We start from the raw sequence: 22,128 nt of genomic DNA, 5'->3' as shown, positions 1-22,128 counted from the left end.
TAGTAAATAACCCTAATTTTGTCCCTTTGTTTGTATTATTTAAATTTTTGGATTTTATTTTTTAAAATATACTATTTTCGTATTTTATTTTTATATTATTTAAAAAAAAACCCGCCAACACCACTTTCTCCAAAAAAATTATTTTTTTCATATTTTATTTCTTTTAGTATTTTATTTTTTTATTAAGATATTTTTTTAATAATTTATTTTTTATACTATTTTTGTAAAATAGTAAAAACCCATCACATAAAAAATAAAAAAATAAAAAAAATCAACCTAAAACACACTTAACAAATAAATTAAATAAAATAATAATAAAACGTTCTTTATACATAATATACATAGACTTTTTTACTTCGATATAAATTAAAAATAAATTAGGAATGAATGAAAATATAAAATAAATACAAACATACATTAATATCTTTTTTTAACCAAATAACACCTTGCAAAAAAATAAATTTATAAATTAAATCTAAATTAAATCAAAATCAATCAACAATAATAATAACACCTAAAAATAAATAAATTACTTACTTAAAAAAATTGCCCTTTTTTTTCCTTCTTTTTCTTTCTGTTCCTTCCCTCCCTCTTTTTCTCCTTCTCTTTTTCTTTTGTTTTTTATTCCCTCACCAATGCCATCTGCTTTTGCTTCTGCTTCTTCTCCTCTTCTCCTTCTTTCTTCCCAAAATATTATGGTCCCAAACACAGAAAAATCCAAAACGCCCGTGTATGATGGGTCTTTTCACGGTGCCGCCTCTGACACTGGCACCACCAGTGCCGCTCAGCTTTTTTTTTCTGCTTCAGTTTTTTTTTCGTTTTTAACTTTTTTTTTCTTTTAACAAAAAATGGCAGAATGAGTAGGACCCAGGGTAGTCACGCCATTGCCATAGGCGGCACCACCCTAAACCATACCATTTCCGTCATTACTTTTTGTCTTATACCATTTTAGTATTTTTAAAAAAAAACTATATTAGTAAAAAACCCGACACTTGTGTATTGATAGAGTTTTGTTGTTGAATAAAATCGCAGAGCTCAATCTTACCCCTATACTGGAGTGAAAGGGATGTTTGCTATAGCACATGTAAACACAGTAATATAAAACGTTTTAAGGCTTTAATTAGTAATGAAGTATGCAAAAATGGTAACATTAACGATGAAAAAGAAGATAGTGAAATCGTAATATTATACTTTTAATTGCAACCATTAGCTTAAAATAATATTTATTATTTAAATTATTAATTGATCAATTAAAATGTTACAAAAGAAAATTCTCAAATAATAATTAAAGTATTGTAAAGTGATAATTAACATAATTAACTCTATTATCAATTAAGTGATAATTAATAGAGCTAGAATTTTATTAAAATAATAGTTCTATTTTATATAAAAAAATTAATACACTTTTTTTTTTAAAATACAGATATAATGACTTATTTGTCTCTCTAACTTACAAAAAAGTTATTTTAACTCTCCATTTATTTTTACCTCTTTTGACGAAAATATGGTAGAAAATAAATGATATTACCGTCAGCTTATATCTATCTATATATATTATAAAAAATAAATAAATTATTTTTAAATAAAAATATTTATTGATACTATATATTTTGTATCATAAATATTGTATGATTATATTTTTTTATGAAAACTTAATAAATGGAGTCGAGTGCATGATGGAGCCAAGGTCGATGGCATTGAATTAATGATGGGAACAAGCCGCGTCGTATTCTCCACCAAATGCTTAGGATTTGCTTAAAATGTCCCTCTCTTTCAAATGGACCTTCTCACTATATTATTGAAAATGATAATAAAAAAAAAATATTTTCTTACCAAATATTTTTAGTAAATTATTACATTATAAATGGATTATAAATTGAAATAAACTATAGAATCAAGTATTAATAAACTAAAAAATTTACATATAAAATTAATCTTTAATATTCAGGACCCAAAAGCATTTATCTTTGCAAACTGTACCAATTGATAGTATAATTATAATTTTTATAATTATTTTTCCATAGCTAATTATTTTTATGTCGTATTTATTGTGTAATTATGTTTTGCAGTTCCAAGTTTAGTTGATAATATAACAGTAAAATTCCATACGATCCTTTTAGCCTCCCATGCTTTTATTATTATTATTATTATTATTATTATTATTATTATTATTATTTCCATCCTATTTTATTATTCCACAACTTATCTTAGATTTAGAGATACTGTATCGTGTAATATTTTTGTATTTTTCTACTATACATTTATTTAAACATTAAATACAATAATATAAATATTATATACACATAAAATAAAGAAAACTCTCCATGCAAAAAAATTAATTTATATTAGTATGATCCTAAAAACTAAAGGTTTTAAGCACCAATAAATTTTCATCAAATCATCAAATATTAAAGATATGAAATTTTTACTAGACACCCATCAATATTTAACCTACTCTCCAACTCTATTTTTTTTAAAAAAACATAAGTAATTAAAATAAAAAAATAAATAACATAGAAATTTTAAAATTTACAAAAATAAAAAATAAAAAATCTATTGTTTAGAAACTAAGATTTTTTAAAAAAAATTAATTGCAAAAAAATAAAAAAATATTAATTTTTGAAAAAAGAACAATTAAAAATTGTAAAAGAAGAAAAGATGATTGTCTATAATTTAAAGAATTAATTATTTTAAATAATTTAATTAAAGTTAAATTAAGTTGAAGAAGATAATAGACATAGATGAGAGTATACTAATACTTTATTATCTTTAAAATTTAATGATGTGATGCTATTTTATTAGTACATAAAAATTATGCTTTTAGGATGATTCTAATATAAATTATTTTTGAAAAAAAAACTCGCTCACTTTTCTAGATTTGTCTTGAGGGTGTCTGGCCACTTGGTTGTTGATGGCGAGCTGCAAATCTCTCTCTTCCTTTTCCTTTGTTCCCTTCTTTTCGAAAGAATTAGTTCTTTTTGTGAATGTTCTTGGTGGTGCGCTGATTCTAAATGTAAATTTGGTAGTATGAGTGTTAGATCTATTATAAGAATAATGTATCTCATCGAGAAGTTCATTAAATAGGTTGTTGCTTGACATTTTAACCAGATCTTGTAATTATTTTTCTTGATGATTCTTTTAACATGGGGCCAAGAACATGGTTAGTAAATCAAATTGAAATTTGATTGTATTTTTTATTTATAAATATCTTACAAGCACGGATTACTTAGATCAATTTTAAGATATTTAATTTATAAAATCAAATTATTATATTTTGAGGTAATAGTTACTCTAAATTTTAATTATGTATAAAAATCAAATTTCTTCTTTAAACTCACTTTGCTATATTAAGGCGACAACAACCTTCTTATTGTAGTGGTGAGTAATCATGTAACATAAGTAAGTTGCATTATGAATAACGAAATAGATATACTTCTTTAATGGAGTATTTTTTTTTCATTGTATTATATAACTTTAAACTCTAATTAATGTGAAATCTAGCATATCCAATTCATTATTTATTTATTTATTGGAACCATTTTCCTTAGAATTGAAGTATCAAACAATAATGACCATAGAGACATAATCTGATGGAGATCCTTGTTTTGTTTTTGGTTGAGTAGGATGATAGATTGATTATATTTTTTAATTTAAAAATCTAGCATCTTTAATTAATTCATAGTAAGTAGCACCTATTTAATAAAATTCGACATATGTAATCCATTCAGACCACAACTTTTTTAATGTTGGAAAAATATATAATTTTGGAGTTATAGAGTTTTAATTTAAGTGTTATTCATTGGATCAAAATTATTGTCCCACATGGCCCCCAATAGATATGGCCCAACCATTGAGACAGACGGATGTGGAAATTCTTTTTTTTTTTTTTTAACCAAGCGTTATATGCTTTTATTGTGTCGGCGAAGTATTTTATTTTGGCTAAATAACATTTTCTTTTTGTCATAAAGGAACTGCCTTAATAAAATTTAAGACAAATTATATTAACAGTTATTCAACTTTAATCTTAATGATAAATTAATCACTCAACTTTAATTTCAATGATAAAGATGTCACTCAACTTTCATTTTAGTCATTTAATTTTTAAAATATAACAAATTAATCATTAATGTTATCGAAAAGTGACAAATCAATCACCCATTAATATTTTTCATTACAGGCCTAACAGGTTAGTTGACGTGACTAGTCAACTTGCCACATTGAACATGAGGAGCAAAAGGGTCTTATTATTCTTCTTCTTCTAAAATCAGTCTTTTTTTTTTGTATTCTACATCTGGAATAATCTCATTTGGTAGAGTTTGATTTTAAAGTTGAAGGTTTGGATTTTATTACACTTGTTAAGCTTTACCACCAAACCACATCGGTTATACTCGTTTTCCATTAAGCGAGGAGAAATTAAATATAAAAAATCAAACAAAACCCCCAAAAAAATTAAACTCCAATTTCGAAATGGGTCGTTTCAATTTCAAGAAAAAAGACAGAATCAAAAGATAAATGAAACCCTTAAATTTTTTTCCAAACGAAAAAGGGAATTAAAGAGGTAAAAATAATTATTTGATACAAAACAAAAAAGTAAAGAGACAAATAAGCAAATGGAGAAAATATAGATTTCATGAAATTAAAGGATTAAAATTAGGAAAAAAATACCTGGATTTTCCCTCTATTTTCTCTCTTTGATTGTTGTAAGAAACTTTATCTTCCTCTTCCTAAGGTTTTGTTAACAGTTGCATTGGGTTTTTGGATGAAAAGATTGTTCTAAAGAGAGAAAATAGAGAGAAAAATATAGTAGAGAGAGATAAACAAAGAAGTTGAAAAGAATTTTAATTTTTGGTAACAGTCACTCAACTTTGATTTCTTTTTCTCTTCTTCTTTTTCTACTGTCTAGATAGGGTTTTTATTGGGGTCGTTTAAATGACAACATAGACTCCAACGTGGTTAATTAAATGCCACATCAATTTGTCATTACATCTGTAACGGAAAATGATTAGTAGGGTCGATTTCTTAATTTTTTGAAAGTTGAGTGACTATTTTGTCATTGAGATCAAAGTTAAATGACTGTTGGTGTAATTTGCCCTAAAATTTATCCAATAGTGAGGTAAACGGTAATCCCATTACGTAAAATAGGTAAAAGATTACTAACAAATTTTTTTTTCAAGTAGTTCCATGGCATCAGTTAGCTTCAAGTCATGGAAGCTCGTTTGCACATCCATTAGTTTCTCTGAAAGTATGCTTAATCTTTGAATCGTATTCATAATGGTTAGGAGCATCCTACCCTCATCAATTAATATTGCATGTATAATATTAGAAGCTGTCGTGGAATACATAAAATTTACAATAATAGTAACATTTGCTTTAATTTCTAATTTGTTAATATCAAATCTTTGAGGAAGTTCGAGGCAATTGCATAAGCCTATAGCTTTGTTGTCATGCTTGTGGCATTTGGTATGTGCCTATATCATAGGTTACAGATAGGAGTCTGCAACCATGACACACTTGTGTGATCCATCATGTTCAAAGGAGGTCATTTGGCCCAACCAGACTACCCGTTAGTTAGAGAGTGAAGGCCCATCTACAAAGCTTAACAAATATGAAATGTGATCTTCAAAGATATATAATCCTAGTTATGATATGTAATATTTAGAAGATATAATTCTATAATCTTAAAGATTTGATTTGTATATAGCTTTTAATCTCAGCCATTGATGTACTTTGATCTGTACAGTTGATTTTGGGGAGGCTCAACTATAAATAAAGGCCTCTTCCCCTCATTGTAATTCATTCAATGAGTAATAGAATTTTGAGAGCATTCACTCAAAACTTTCTTTCTAGTGTTTTTGCTTTTCTATGGCTTTGTTCATCTTTCGAGTTCTTTCATTTATCGTTCTTCCGCTTGTTTTTCATGGGCGTCTTAGAGGAATTCTGTTGAATCTTCAATTGTTGGGAGTTAGGCTAACTTCAGCCTTTTTTGAGCAAAAAAACTGCTTAAGGCTACACGGATTGCATGGAAAAAATCTAAGTTCGAGACAGTTGGTATCTGAGCCAAAGGTTGAAGGCACTATTGAAAGATGTCAAAAGAAATTTTCAAGTATGTTGAGCTAATGGAGACTCGTGGGAAGGCCAAGAAAGCTAGTCGTTCGAGGGACATACTATTGACTTTGGAGGATCGAGTTGTCACTCTTGAGGAGTCCACAAGGGATGTCAAGGAGAGGGTCAATAATAGGATCATCAATGGGTTGTAGTCCATAAAAGAGTAACTCAGAGATTATTTGTTGGATTCTGTCAAAAAGTTGACTAGTGATGTCCTCGAGGCTATGATGACGACCTTAAAAGAGGATATTGCGAAGCTTAATGGTGAACTAATAATCTACAAGACTACTTTGGGCAATAGATGGTTAGTAGTTGTTGTACCCAAACCCAGCGTGGATGTCCCCAAGCCCAAGGAGTTCAAGGGAGCAAGGTTCGTGAGAGATATGAACAATTTTCTGTGGGTAATGGAACAATACTTCCGTGCCAAATGTATCATAGACGATGCCACTAAGGCAATTACTATTGCTATGTATTTGACTGACGTTGTTTTGTTGTGGTGGTGTTATAGGTCTACATATGTGAGACATGATGGGATTGAAATTGGGACTTGTGAGGAGTTCTAATGTGAGTTCAAAGCACAGTTTTATTCGGAGTATGCCAAGGATGAGGCTCGAGTAAAGTTGCGCCGGCTTACGCAACAAGACACTATGAGGGAGAATGTACGGGAATTTAACGAACTCATGCTTCAAATATCAGATATGGGTGAGAAAAAAGAGTTTACTAAGGCCATGACCATAGCAGAATCACTTGTTAAGTTTGGTGGAAAGAAAGACAAGCCTGAGTCTTCCAAGCTCAAATTCAAATTAAAAGGCAATGGAGGGGGTAACAAAGACAAGCCTGCTAAGAATGAAAACAGAAAGAAGCCTTGAGATAAAAAGAAGAATGAATATTTAAGTTGCTTCCATTGTGACAGTCTACATATGATTAAGGATTGTCCGAAGAAGGCCGCACTTTCTGCTATGAAAGCAAAGGATGAGGCAGATAAAGTGGACAACAATCTTGGTTCGATTCTATAGGGTGTCAAAGACAAGATGAGTCATGGGCTAATATTTGTGGACATCATGGTGGCTGGTATAGAATTGAATGAGTTTGTCGACACAAGTACATCTGATTTGTTCATGTCCGAAGAGACTACTCGTAAACTTGGTCTCAATATCAAAAATGAGTCGGGTTGGATCAAGACGGTGAACTTAAAAAGTGTTCCAATCAAGGGGGTTGCAAAGGGAGTGGATCTTTAACTTAGTGATTGGACTAGTAAGGCAACCATTAAGGTAATACCACTTGATGACTATAATTTTATGGTTGGATTAAGTTTTATTGACTGGGTTAATGCGACTATTTTTTCTTCTGGTAATTACATGGTGATTTTAGATTCGAACCATCAATATATGGTGAGAATGACAATGAATGGAAGCTTGAAGGGAAAAACACTGCTGGCAATCTAATTTGCTAAAAAGTACGAAGAGATGAAGTCTCTTACTTAGCCACCTTGAAGATCAATGAGGTCATTAAGCCCGTTGGTGAGATCCCAAAGGAAGTAGGCCAGTTATTGCAGTCTTTTCAAGATGTGATGCCTACCGAGTTGCCTAAGAAGTTGCCACCAAAGAGTGAAGTGGACCACAAGATCAAGTTAGTGCCCAACATGGAGCCGCCAGCAAGGGTCTCATATCGTATGTCTCCATCAAAATTGGAAGAGTTGCAGAAACAATTGAATGAACTTTTAGATTCAGAATTCATTAGGCCATCTAATCTCCGTACAGTGCGCTAGTGTTATTTCAAAAGAAACATGATGGGTCATTGAGGATTTATATCAATTACCGGGCTTTAAATAAGATTATTGTGAAGAACATGTACCTTATTCCCCTTATTGTGGATTTGTTTGATCAACTTGGTAGTGAGAGATGGTTTACCAAGTTGGGTTGAGATTGGGGTACCATCAAGTTCGGGTAGTCGAGGGAGACGAGCCAAAGACAGCTTGTGTGACTTGGTATGGTTCGTATGAGTTTCTTGTGATGCCCTTTTTACTTATGAATGCCCTAACTACATTATGTACCCTAATTAATAAAGTACTTCAACCTTTCTTAGATTGTTTTGTTGTTGTTTACCTTGATGATATTGTAGTGTATAGTAAGTCGCTCGAGGAGCATGTGGAGATTTGAGGAGGTGTTTCGAACTTTGAGGGAAAATAAGTTGTTCGTCAAAGAGAAGTGCACATTTTCCTAATGAGAGGTGTCATTTCTAGGCCACATTATGAGAAGTGGAAAGATTTGGATGGATGGGAGCAAATTTAGGCCATTGCTAAGTGGAAGCCACCAATCAAAGTAACGGAGTTGAGATCTTTCCTTGGGTTGGCAAATTACTATCGACACTTTATCGAAGGCTGCTTCAAAATTATCGCACCTTTGAAGGAAATGTTGAAAAATGGTATGGTATGGGATTGAGATTCGCAATGTGAGAAGGCCTTTAACAAATTGAAGCAAGTGATGATGAGGGAGCCCGTACTTGCTTTGCCAAATTATTCGAAGCCATATGAGGTACGTACAGATGCATCAGATTATGCCATTGGGGGAGTACTAATGCAAAATGAACATCTAATTGCTTTCGAGAGTCGAAAGCTTAATGACATGGAGTGGAGGTATACAGTCTAAGAAAAGGAGATGGCCGCTGTGATGCATTACTTACGCACATTGACGCATTATTTATTAGGTTCCAAGTTTGCGGTCTTTACCAATAATGTTGTCAATAGTTATTTTTTAACCCAGAAAAAGTTATCTCTCAAACAGGCTCATTGACAGGTTTTTCTAACTGAGTTTAATTTCATGATGGAGTATAAGTCGAGGAGTGCCAACACTGTAGCTGATGCACTTAGTCGAAAGATGGAGTTTGTAGCAATCAACCAACTTGATGGTTCCTTATTGGAGCGTATTCGAGAGGGATTGTCTTATGATCCCACAACCAAAAACTTGATCAAGCTTGCAAAGTAGGGAAAAATAAGGAGATTTTAGCTTGAGGTGGAGTTGTTATACACTCATGGGCACCGTCTTTATGTGCCTCAATATGGGAAACTGCACAAGAAAGTCATGAAGGAGTGTCATGACTCGAGATGGGCGGGCCATCCGGGAATGCATTACACTTTGGCCGATTTGGAGGATCGTTACTATTGGCTTCACATGGGTGATGATGTGGAGACCTATGTGAAAAATTTTCTAGTATGCCAACAAGACAGGGTTTAGTTAAAGACTCCAACCGGTTTGTTACAACCTTTTTCAACTTCAGAAAAACCATAGGATAATGTATCCATGGATTTTATTGTTGGTTTGCCTAAGTTTGATGGGTTTGCAAGTATTTTTGTTGTGGTGGATAGATTTTCGAAGTATGTAATGTTTATTCTAGCTACTAAGGAGTTCTTTATTGAGGAGGCAGCTTGTTTGTTCATTAAACATGTGGTGAAATATTGGAGAGTGCCACTGTCTATCATCAGTGATCAAAATGGACGATTCACAGGCCGATTCTAGACGAAGTTGCTCAAGTCGATAGGCTCAGACTTAAACTTTTCCACTAGCATGTATCCATAAACAGATGGAAAAACCAAACGAGTAAGTGCATTGTTAGAGACATATCTTTGGTACTATATGAGTGCCATACAAAGGGACTAGCCAAAGTTGTTGAATGTGGCTTAATTTTCATAAAACTTGCAGCGTAGTGGAGCCACTAATCAAAGTCCATTTCAGATAGTGACGAGACAACATCCATTCACACCCAACGCTGTTGTGACCCTTTATACAAGACCGGATCCAGCAACTTATCGATTTGCGAAGGATTGGCAAAAGAAAAATAACTTGGCTAGAGCTTGTCTACACAATGCAAGTAAGCACAACAAGAAGTGGACAGATCAGAATCGAAGAGATGTGCAATTTCAGGTGGGTGATTCAGTCTTTGCTAAATTACATTTGATTTTGTAACTTAATGGTTTGCACAAGAGGCTTGTATGATGGTATGAGGAACTATTTCGAGTTGCAAAGAGAATAGGCAAGGTGGCCTACAAGCTTTAGTTGTCATCAAAGCTCAAAGTCTACCTAGTGTTTCATGTGAGCATGCTTAAGCCATTCCATGAGGATCAAGATGATCCAAATCGAGGCAAGTCTGAACGAGCACCGATCGGGGTAAAGGTCTCCTACGATCGTGAAGTTGAAAGCATCGAGCCAAACCATGTAATCAGACGAAAGTACTATCTGCCGTGGCACGAATACTTAGCTCGATGAAAGGGACTTCTTAATAGTGAAATGAGTTAGGAACTTACCAAGGCATTGTAGCAGTTCCAAGGAAAAATAGATCAGTTCCATGAGGAGGACGAGACGAGGGTGTTGTTAAAACAGGTGGGGGAGAATGTCATGGGTTGCGTATGAGAGCTCGCAACCATGGTGCACTTGTGTGATCCATCATGTTCAAAGAAGGTCATTTGGCCCAATCGGACTGGCCCGTTGCTTGGAGAGAGTGAAGGCCCATCTATAGAGCTTGGTAAATACGGAACATGATCCTAAAGATATGTGATCCTAGATATGATATGTTATCTTTAGAAGATACGATTCTGTAATCTTAGAGGTTTGATTTGCAGATAGCTTTTAATCTTAGCCATTGATGTACTTGGATCTGTACCTTTGATTTTGGGGAGTTTCAACTATAAATAAAGGTATCTTTCGCTCATTGTAATTCATTTAGTGAGTAATAGAAATTTGAGAGCATTCATTTAAAACTTTCTCTCTAGTGTTCTTGCTTTTTTGTGGCTTTGTTCATCTTTCGAGTTCTTTCACTTTTCATTCTTCCGCTTGTTCTTTGTAGGTGCCTTTGAGGAATTCTGTTGAATCCTCATTTGTTAGGGGTTAGGCTGACTTAGGCGTTTTTGGAGCGAAGAAACGGCCTAAAGTCACACGGATTGCGTGGGAAAAATCTAAGTCCGTGAGACCTATACAATCCAATGATTCTATGCATAAGTACTATTGTATGCACTTTGAATGTTTTCGACACATGTGAATGTAAAGTCATGCTAACATAGACAAAAAAAACCATATGATACATTTTGATTGATTGTAGATGGCTTTTCGAGTTTTTTTAATATCATTAATTTTGGGGGTTAAATAGATGGAAGAAATAAAAATTAACTATCAAATTAAACCCAAATAAAAATTAGGTATTAAATTTTAGGGGTTAAATAGAGGGAAAAATGATAGAGTTTAAGAGCTGAATTACTATTAAAGTCCTAATTTAATAAATTTAGTTTTAGTGTTAGAATATTATTATGAGATATTATCTTTTAAGAATATCTAACCATATTGTATATTATTGTATATTTTTTAGGAATATATTTATAAATATATTTAGGAATATATTATATATCTTTCCTATTCCTACATGATTACCACTGTATAAATATTATGTATACTCTTAAGGTCTATCAATAAGATTGAAAAGGATTATCTTATTCTTGTAATGCTATCTAAGCTTGATGTTTAACACAAATTTTTGTTCATCATTTTCAATGGCTGGCGGTGATTCTATTTCCACCACCACCATCACTAGCATAATTATAAGGGGGCGACACTTCCTGGTTTTACTGCTAAGCAATGGCAATCTCTTCTGGCAGTGTTTGGTAATACACAATCCACTACAAATTAGTTGAATGGTATGTCCAAGAATAATTGGATTATTGATATAGGGTGTTCAAATAATGTTACATGTGATCTTATGTGTTTGACGAATGTTAGAGAACTTGTAGCATGTTCAATAGGACCCTCTGACGGCTAAACGGTGGGGGCTACCCAAGAAGGAACGGTTAAATTAACAAGCAAAATTCACTTAAAACATGTTTTTTATGTTCTTAAATTCAATTGCAATTTAATTTCGGTTTCATAGTTGAATGATGATATGAATTGTTTTGTCCAATTTTTTACTAATATATGTGCTATTCAGGACCTTCATTCGAGGGAGCTGATTGGAGTGGGTGAGAGGAGGGATGGACTTTAATACTTCCAGTAGGTATTGATGGGTCAAAGCAGTTTCGATTGAAGCTTCATCCTCTTTGGAACTTTGGCACAAAAGATTAGGTCACCCTTCCGAGAAAATAATAAAGTTACTTCCCTATGTTACTAACTCTATAGATCATTTGAATAAAGCATGAGCAATTTGTCATTGTGCTAAGCAAACTAGAAATAGCTTTCCAGTTAGTGAACAGAAAACCACTCGTATTTTTGAGTTAGTTCATTGTGATTTATGAGGTTTTTATGACACTTTTTCATCTTGTGGATCTCATTATTTTTTTTATATTAGTTGATAATTTCTCTTGTGCTGTTTGGGTATATCCATTGGTTAATAAGAATGAGGTTTTCAAGATTTTCATGTAATTTATTGTTATGATTGATCTTCAATTTTCTCAATAGATAAGGTTTGTTAGAAGTGATAATATGACGAAATTTAATTGTTTTCAAGATTATTTTCTTACAAATGACATTATTTTTCAAACATCTTGTATTGATACTCCTCAACAAAATAGGAAAATGGAGAGGAAACATCAACATATTTTAAATATGGCTCGTGCTTTACGTTTCCAAGGAAATCTGCCTATATATTTTTTTGGGGGAGTGTATCTTGGTTGTTTCTCATCTTATCAATCGAACTCCTTCACCTCTTCTTCATTGCAAAACACCTTATGAAATGTTGTTTGGTAAACCTCTTTTGTTTGATGATCTTCGTGTGTTTGGTTGCTTATGTTAAGTATCCTTTTAGCAAAAAGGGTTAGTATTTATATGATATAGATTTAAAAAAGTTTTTTGTGTCACATGATATGAAATTTTTTGAAGATAATTTTTCGTATTTAGATGAGAATATTGAAAGTATTGAGCCCAACTATATTGCTCTGCCATATGAGAGTGCAGATACAATTTTTGATACGTATTTTGGTAATTCAGAGGTGTCGCAGTCTGCGACAGTTCCTCCGCTTGACACTCCGTAGCTTGTGAGTTCATCAACTACGGATTCTTTGTCACTTATGGTGTCTTCTTCTTCCTTTGATGACACGATGGTACATGGGTCTTTGGGTAATGATGTGCTTGAATTGGGATGAGGGCATAGTTAGAAATTTTCCTTAGTGAAGCTACAGGATTTTGTCACTCATACTACCATAAAGAAAAGTCCATCTCCCAACTAACCTGTTTTAGATCCTTCCTCAAGTACTCCATTTCCTATAGCGCATTATGTTGATTGTGACAAATTTACTGTGAAACAATGAAATTTTCTTGCAACAATTATTGTAAGTCGAGCCACAGTATTTTAAAGAGACTGTGAAGGTTGTAGGATAGCGTGATGCTATGCAAAGGGAAATTCGTGCTCTGGAGGATAATGACACTTGGTCTATGGAGACACTTCCTCCCAAAAAGAAAGCTTTGGGTAGTAAATGGGTGTACAAGATTAAATATAACTCTGATAGAAGTATTGAAAGAGTTAAAGCTCGTCTTGTTGTTTTTGGTAATTACTAGGTAGAAGGTATTAACCATAATGAAACTTTTTCTCCTGTGGTGAAAATGGTGATTGTCCGTGTTTTCTTAACTATTGCAATTTCGAAAAAATTGAGAGTTACATCCAATGGATATACATAATGCCTTTCTGCATGGTGGTCTTGATGAATAGGTTTTCATGAAGCTTTCTTTAGGTTTTTCCCCTAATAAACCTGGAATGGTTTGTCATTTGTGCAAATCTTTGTATAGGTTAAAACAGGCTAATCGGTGTTGGTTTGCTAAGCTAATTACTGCATTGAAAGGCTATGAATTTTTTCAATTATATTCTGGTTATTCTCTTTTTACATACACTAATGGATTTGTACACATTAATGTGCTAGTTTATATTGATGATTTGCTTATTTTTTAGAATGATTTCGCTGATTTGAAAACTTTTAAGGGGTATCTCAGTTCTTGCTTCCATATGAAGGATCTTGGTGTTTTGAAATATTTTTTGGGGATAAAGGTAGCTCGTAGTTCTTTGGGTATATTTCTTTGTCAAAGGAAATACACATTTGACATTATCTAGAAGACAAGTCTTTTGGGAGTAAAGCCTGCAAGATGGCGAATAGAGCAAAATCATAGATTGACGTATGCTACAAGGGTAGTTTTGACTGATCTTGAGTCATACAGACGATTAATGAGTCGTTTGATTTATTTGGCAGTAACCAGACTTGATTTAGCATACTCAGTTCATGTCTTATCTTAGTTTATGCATAAGCCAAGGCAGGGACACTGGGATGCGACTCTGTGTAATTTTTCGGTACTTGAAAACTCTCCTAACCAATGGATTCTATTGAGATCTGATAGTGATTTGTCCTTAAAGGGTGGTGTGATTCGGATTGGGCTGCTTGTTTGTTAACTCGACGTTTGCTTACTGGTTGGCTTGTCTTTCTAGGACAATCTCCTATTTCCTAGAAAACTAAGAAACAACATATTGTGTTTCTATCTTCCGTTAAGGCTTAGTATAAGTCTATGGCTTTTGTCACTTGTGAGCTCAAGTGGTTGAAGGCCTTGCTATTGAGCTTAGGTGTTCATCATCCTAAAGCTATTCCTTTATTTTGTGATAGTCAATCTGTGTTGCATATTGCACAGAATCTTGTATTTCACAAGCGTACTAAACATATTGAAGTGGATTGTCACTTTGTTAGGAATGCAATCAAGGATGGGTTGATTGCACATTCTTATGTTCCAACATCTTTTCAATTGGCTAATATTTTTACCAAGGTGTTTGGTAAGCCATAATTTGAATTCCTTCTCAGCAAGTTGGGCATTTATGATCTGCATGCTCTAACTTGAGAGGATGTTAGGATATTATTATGGGATATTATGCTTTAGGAATATCTAAATATATTGTATATTATTGTATATATATTTTAGGAATATATTTATGAATATTTTATATACCTTTCCTATTCCTACATGACTACTGCTGTATAAATATTATGTATACTCTTAAAGCCTATCAATAAGAGTGAAAGGGATTGCCCTAATTTTATTACTTAAGACTTCAATATATAAATCTTAGTCTAATTGTTTTTATACAAGGCTTATTTCTACCTTTAAATCCTTAAATTGGAAAAATCATTACATTTAAACACATTCAAACTCATGTCCTCCATATTGCAATACTAACTATACCAATTGAAATATCCAAACAAAATAAGACTATATCATTTCTTTTCCTTTACTTTTTTTTATTATCTTTTACAAACTATCTATTTAAACATAATGTTAAAGGAAACATCACTTTCTTGTCCGTAACTTTCCCCCATCATTAGGGTAATTAAAAATTGAGTAACTTAAAGGAAAGTAAAATTTATCCATACAAGGGACATGATACATTCTTTTCTTTCTCTTATCCTTTCCCTTGTTTTTATTCTATCTAAACATAAGGTTATAGAAAATAATATTTTAGAATTTTAAGTTTAGAAAATTTGTAATTATATGCAAAAATAAATTTTAATCCTTTTGAATTTAGATTTTTTAGATTATATAAATTTTTATAATTACAGAAAAAAATCTAAAATTTTAAAAACTTTTTATGACTTTCTGGATTTTAAGATTTTTTAGGATTTTTTTTAGAAATTTGTATAAATTTCTGAAATATTTAGAATTTTTTTCTAATATAAAAATATGTATATAATTTTAAAGAAAATTAAATTTATAAAAAACCTAAATTATAAAATAATAATTTTTATAAAAAATATAATTTCTATTTTATAGATTTTTTTAGTATTTTATAAGTTCTTGAAAGAATATATATTCAAAAAATAATTTATATATTTTCAAAAATTTTAGATTTTTATTTATATTTTATAAAAAAATAGATTATTTGTATTATTAGAACTTTGTTATTCCATAACCTAATGGGTCCAAACCCAAACATAATATACAAACTCAAGCCTTAAAACACAATATTTGGTCAAGAAAATGAGTAGGATGACTCAAAATATAAAAATTAAAAGAGGTAATTTAGCCTAGACAATGTGGTCATAGGCCCTGAAGCCTTACATGGGATTTCATCCTCACAAGCTCAAAATGATTTCACACCTGACACCTAAAAATACAGAGAGATGAACTGACCAATAAGAAGCAACAGTTTGATGCAGGCATAAGTTGGAGATTCTTGCAATCTCGCAATTCACAAGATCATCAACACTTAATGCATCCTAGGTCCTTCCATACTTCCATGCTCTCTCTACTCTAAAAATGACTAGTCAGACCATTAAGGGTGGTGGGACGCTGGGACTACTGTTACACCACAACCTAATGGGTCTAAACTCAAAACATAATGTGATCAGCTCAGGCCTTGAAGCATAATATTTGCTCAACAAAATGAGCAGACCATCACAAAATATAATATATATATATATATATATATATATATCAAAGAGGAAATTTAGCCCAGACAACATGGAAATGGGGGCAATTGCTTTACACGAGATTTCATCTCCATAAGCTCAAAACGTTTTTACATGTTGCATCCTCTTACTATCTTTTGAAATAACAAAACAAGTTTCTACAAGAAATTTTATCAGCTCAGAGCTCAGAGCACAGAGCTAATGCTATGGAGAGATGAATTGATGAATAAGGAGTGGCAGTTAGATTCGAGCACAAATTTAATTAGTGTCTGACAGTCCTGCAAAGGTCTAAACATACTAAGACTCTGGTGCTGACTAGGTTTCATTCTTTTATTCCACCACAACCAATTTAATTACTAATTATTTTTGGCTAAAGTTAAAATTTAAATGTTGTAATATTTTCCAAGTTTTTGTATTATCTTTTATTTTTGGAAGTTAGTCATCATATTTTTATTTTCAAGAATTTAGTTTCCATACTTTTTGATTTTAAAAATACAAGTGTACTTGCCACCACCTTAACATTTATCTATTAAATTTGTTGATTTGATATTCTAAAATCTTAAAAAAAAATACTCATTTGATAGAGATTAAAATTGAAATTTGAGAGTTTATATATAAAAAGTGTCGAGACTATTTTTAAATCGAGTTTTGGAAAATGGGAATCGACTTTAAGAAAAACGAAAATGGGAGTCGCCACCAATTTTTTTAGGTGTGATTGGATCACCTTATAAAATGTTTTGTTTTAAAACATTAATTTTGGTCTACGAAAGTCGAGAAAACGGATTCGGGAGTCGGTTACGTACGAGGAAGGGTTAGCACCCTCGTAACGCCCAAAAATTGGTACCTAATTGACTATCAAATGTCTTTAATGTCGGAAGTTTAAAACTTTTAAGATGCAATCCTCTTTAGAATATTTTAAATTTGAAAATTAGGGTTCACTTGTATCAAATGAATCAAAATATTACATTCAATAAGTTAGGAAGCAATATTTTTAAGACATTCGAAGCTAAGCTAGCCCTTTTTAAAAATCCTTATCTCAAAACAACAAAACGCCATATCCAGTAAGTTAGGACACAACGCTTTGAAATTCCAAGACAGTTGCTCGTATTTTGAAAACCTTAAAAACTTAGAAGGGTGCTTGACTATTTGAACTCAACAAGAAAAGTCTCAACCCAATAAGTTATGGCTGTGACCTTTCTCGAAGTTTCAAAATACCAAGCATTGCCTTTTTATTTTTGAAAACTTTTGAATCTCATTTTTAATTAACGCATGAAGAACCATATATATACATTATAACATGTAAGATAGCATATTACAATAATAGGTAGCTAAAACATGCATTTAAATAATATGATAGCAATAATATAAAGGTCCTATACTAGATACATACATAAATATAGCAAATCTTAGTTACATAACAACATACATATTAAGATATACATAGCATATATTGAAGATGAATAAGCAAAATATACGAACATACAAAGTAATAATTAATTTAAAAAACGATGCATGATATACAATTAGACATATAAATACATACACAAAACAAATGTGATAATATATAAAAAATAATAATAATGTAGTAACATATATATATCAAACAAACAACACTTAATAATATTATGAAACTAGCATTTAATATATAAATGATATAACATATAACAATATATAAAAGATTTAATACGTATTAAAATATAAAATAAGGTGAGTAATTATTTAAAAAATATACATATATAATTAAAATACAATATTTAATAATGCATGATAATAATATAGATAATATATATGTAATGAAAAACTTAAGTAAATATAATGAAATATAATATGAAATATGTATAATAATAATAATGTAAAAAATATTTTATATATAAAAATATAATAAAAATATATAACATATAATAAAATTTATATATATAATGTTACAAATAATATAAATAAAATAATATATTATTATATACATAACTAATGTTTATTAAATATATATATAAAGTATTTTAAATAAATCAAATTAAAGGTATATAAGGATTAAAATTAAATTTAATTAAAGAATTTAGGGTTAATCACAAATAAATAAAGAAAAATAGGCCAAATTGGAACACAGACTAAAGTCGAGGGACTCACTGGGCAATTTGCCCTAATTCCAAAACGACACCGTTTCTCCAAATACAATTTTAAAGTCACTAGTAGGATTAAATTGAAACAAAATTAGAACGTTAGAGCTAAATTAAAAATATATATAAGATGAAATTATAAAAAATTAAAAAGGCGAGAAGACCAATTGGGCAATTAACCCACTTTACGAAAACATGCGGATCCTCCCCGGGTAATCGGGTCAACACGCGGATCCTAAGCCTTGAAACGACGCCGTTTTATGCTTATTGAGTTAAACCCAAAACGGCACCGTCTCGTTAGGGCTATATAAGCCAAATGTTAAGCTTTAAAATCATTTTTGCACTCTGTTTCAAAAAAAAACGAAGAAAAATTATCTGAATGAAGGCCTAGGGTGAGTTTCCGGAGTGTCATTGTGCCTCCGTCCAAGGGTTTGTATGCGCTCATGCGCCCTCGTCTACACCGCCATATACGGCGATCGGAAACTGGAAAATTTCCTTTTTCCAACGCGAGTCAGAATGGTACGTTTCCCTTTTTTACTGTTTACAATATATATATATACACATTAAAAAAATCACCTTTGTGTTTCTCGATTGACTGTAGTTCCCTCTTTCTGTATGAAAAAATACCATTTTTTTATTGAATCTCTATTTTTATATGTCAAAAAAAAGATCTCTCTACATTGTTTGATATCCGACCTTTATAGGCTTTTTACAATACAAATCTTTGGTATCTTTTTGTTTGCTTGATTTCTTGCCATATATTGCTGGTACTGTTCCTTTTGTTTCCTTTTGCAGGTGAGTGAAGAAATCTCGACGGAGGATACGCCGATTATTGGGCGATGTGGCGCTGGAGTCACGGCGCTGATGGTGTGTAGCTAGATCGACGCGAGATGAAACGACGTGACTCGGGGCCAGAGTTAAGGGGTGAGGTGAAGGGGCGTGTCTGTTGCGGTGCGAAGCTTCTGGAAACCCTAGGGTTCCCATATTTAATTTAGGCATTGGGCCTCACTAGTTTGGGTCTGGCTCGTGTATTTGGGCTTGGGTGTAACGGATACTAGGTAGTGGTAGGCTTACTCGGTTGTAACCGGGTGTAGGGATTGTGGGCTTCAAAGATACCCAAACTTTGGGCTTTTGTAAACAAACTTTATTAATAGACTGTTTCATAAATTAACATTTATTTATTTATTATTCTTGGTTTTAAGGCCCGGGTAAATTTGGGTTATTACAGCTGCCCCTCTTTGCTCATTTCTATATAATAAGAATCGAGCAAAGACTATAAAAGGCTAAATTTGCCCGGCTTTATCAGATCAGGATTCCTCAATCTCCTCCTTGCAAACTCATGACTATCATGTTGATATCTTCGATCTGCTCTCCGTCGAACACAAAGACGCCAAATCTGCTTCTTCGATTTGTTCCCTGACAATACAGAGATGCCAAATCATATTAGATTTGCTTCAGCGTAAACACGTGAAAGCCAAATCTACTGTGTCTTTGATTTGCTCCTTGTGAACACAAGGATGCCAAATCATCTTGGATCTGCTTCAGTAAAATCATCTGAAGGTTAGATCTGCTATGTATCTACTCTCCGTCGAAATAGAGATGTCAGATCAGTTATCTTGGATCTGCTTTGGTGTGAGAACATCCGAAAGTCAAATCTGCTATGTCTTCGATTTGTTCCTTGTAAACACAAGAATGCCCAAATCATCTTGGATTTGCTTCAGTATAAACATCTGAAGGTTAGACCTGCTATGTACCTGCTCTCCGTCGAAATGGAGATGCCAGATCTATTATCTTGGATCTGTTTTGATGTGAAAACATCTGAAAGTCAGATCTGCTATGTCTTCGATTTGTTTCTCGTCAAAGGTAGAGAAATCAAAGCTTGTTATCTTGGATCTGCTTCAGTGTAAACACGTGAAGGCCAGATCTGCTATGTTTTGGTCTATTACCCTACTGCTTAAGGGATTAAGGCGCATCATCTTTGATCTACATAACCTGTAGAATGCATATGTGCTCATGCCTGATGATTAGGATGCTATAATCGAAGTGAGTCAAATGCTCCTAATTAGACATGTTATGATGCAAAATGTTATGAATATGACTCCTATTCCAGACGTCACCACACATTCCTTCTTTTATCTTTACTTCTCTCAAAGTATTATTCCTGCTCAGCCTGTAGGCTTGTATCATTCTTCAAATGCTACGACCCACTGAGAATATCTGTAGGATGATCTTTTTTCCAATCATAATTTTGGACTGGAAGAAAGAAATTCCTCAAGTTCTTTCAACCCTCCCTTACGCGAAATTTCTCAAGCAAATATCCTGTTTTAGTTTCTCGTATTATCTAGAAATTTCCAGAGTAATGAACAAAACTTCATTTGGAAAATTATTTAGTTCATCTATCATTATTTAATGCAACATACTTTAAGAATAATGGAAGATAGATTTAATCTTGAGAATAATTAGAAAATTAGTCAAAAATATAAAGGAAATTAATCTAAAAGCCTATCTTTGAGAAGAATAAGAATCTAAAGATAACAAACAGGACAAAAGTTAGATGCCCTAGATATCGCCGCTTGAGCGTTTATATGCCAGCTCCATGAAGACTTTCTTGAGTTCAACATGTGTTTAAAAGACCCAAAGTACTTTGTCGATGCCCCGATATGCAACGCGCTTCACTCTTCGTTGAATCAGATAAAGCAAGATTACCGTGTACTCTTCAAAATTTGAGCTGCCCTTTCGGGTTTTCAACTCAAAAACCCCTTTGGTCACAAGGTGCCCTTTACGGGTTTTCACTTTGGCCTCTCCATATTTTTTTTTTGAAAACTCAAGGCGCCCTTTGCGGGTTTTTACCTTGAATTCCTCTCTCCTTTAGACAAAGTACTTTTTGACTGAGTCTGAATTCACTGGATTGCGTAAACTTTTCCTATCCATTTCTGTCAAGATCAATACGCCCCCACAGAAGGCCTTTTTCACGACATACGGCCTTTCCCAATTCGGCATCCATTTTTCTCTAAAGTCCTTCTAAATGGGAATGATCTTTTTTAACACAAGATCCCCCTCATGGAATTCTCTTGGTTGCACTTTCTTGTCATAAGCCCGCATCATTTGCTTCTGATACATCTGACCATGACGAATGGCCCTTAGTCTCTTTTCCTTAATTAAGTTCAACTGGTCATATCGCGATTGAATCCATTCTGCTTTATCCAACTTTATCTTCGATAAAACTCGAAGAGAAGGTATTTCAACTTCAATGGGTAACACTGCCTCCATTCCATATACCAACGAGAAAGGGGTTGCCCCAGTAGAAGTTCTGATGGAGTTCGATAAACTAAGAGTGCAAATGGTAACTTCTCATGCCAATCTCTGTAGGTTTCAGTCATTTTCCCCACTATCTTCTTGATGTTTTTATTAGCAGCTTCTACTGCCTCATTCATCTTTGGGTGATATGGAGAGGAATTATGATGCTTAATCTTGAACTGACTACAAACTTCTGCTGTC

Source organism: Gossypium hirsutum, chromosome A10 (assembly GCF_007990345.1).
Source record: "Gossypium hirsutum isolate 1008001.06 chromosome A10, Gossypium_hirsutum_v2.1, whole genome shotgun sequence".
NCBI lineage: Eukaryota > Viridiplantae > Streptophyta > Magnoliopsida > Malvales > Malvaceae > Gossypium > Gossypium hirsutum.
The sequence above is the reverse complement of the archived record's forward strand: the minus strand, read 5'-3'. Positions refer to the sequence as shown.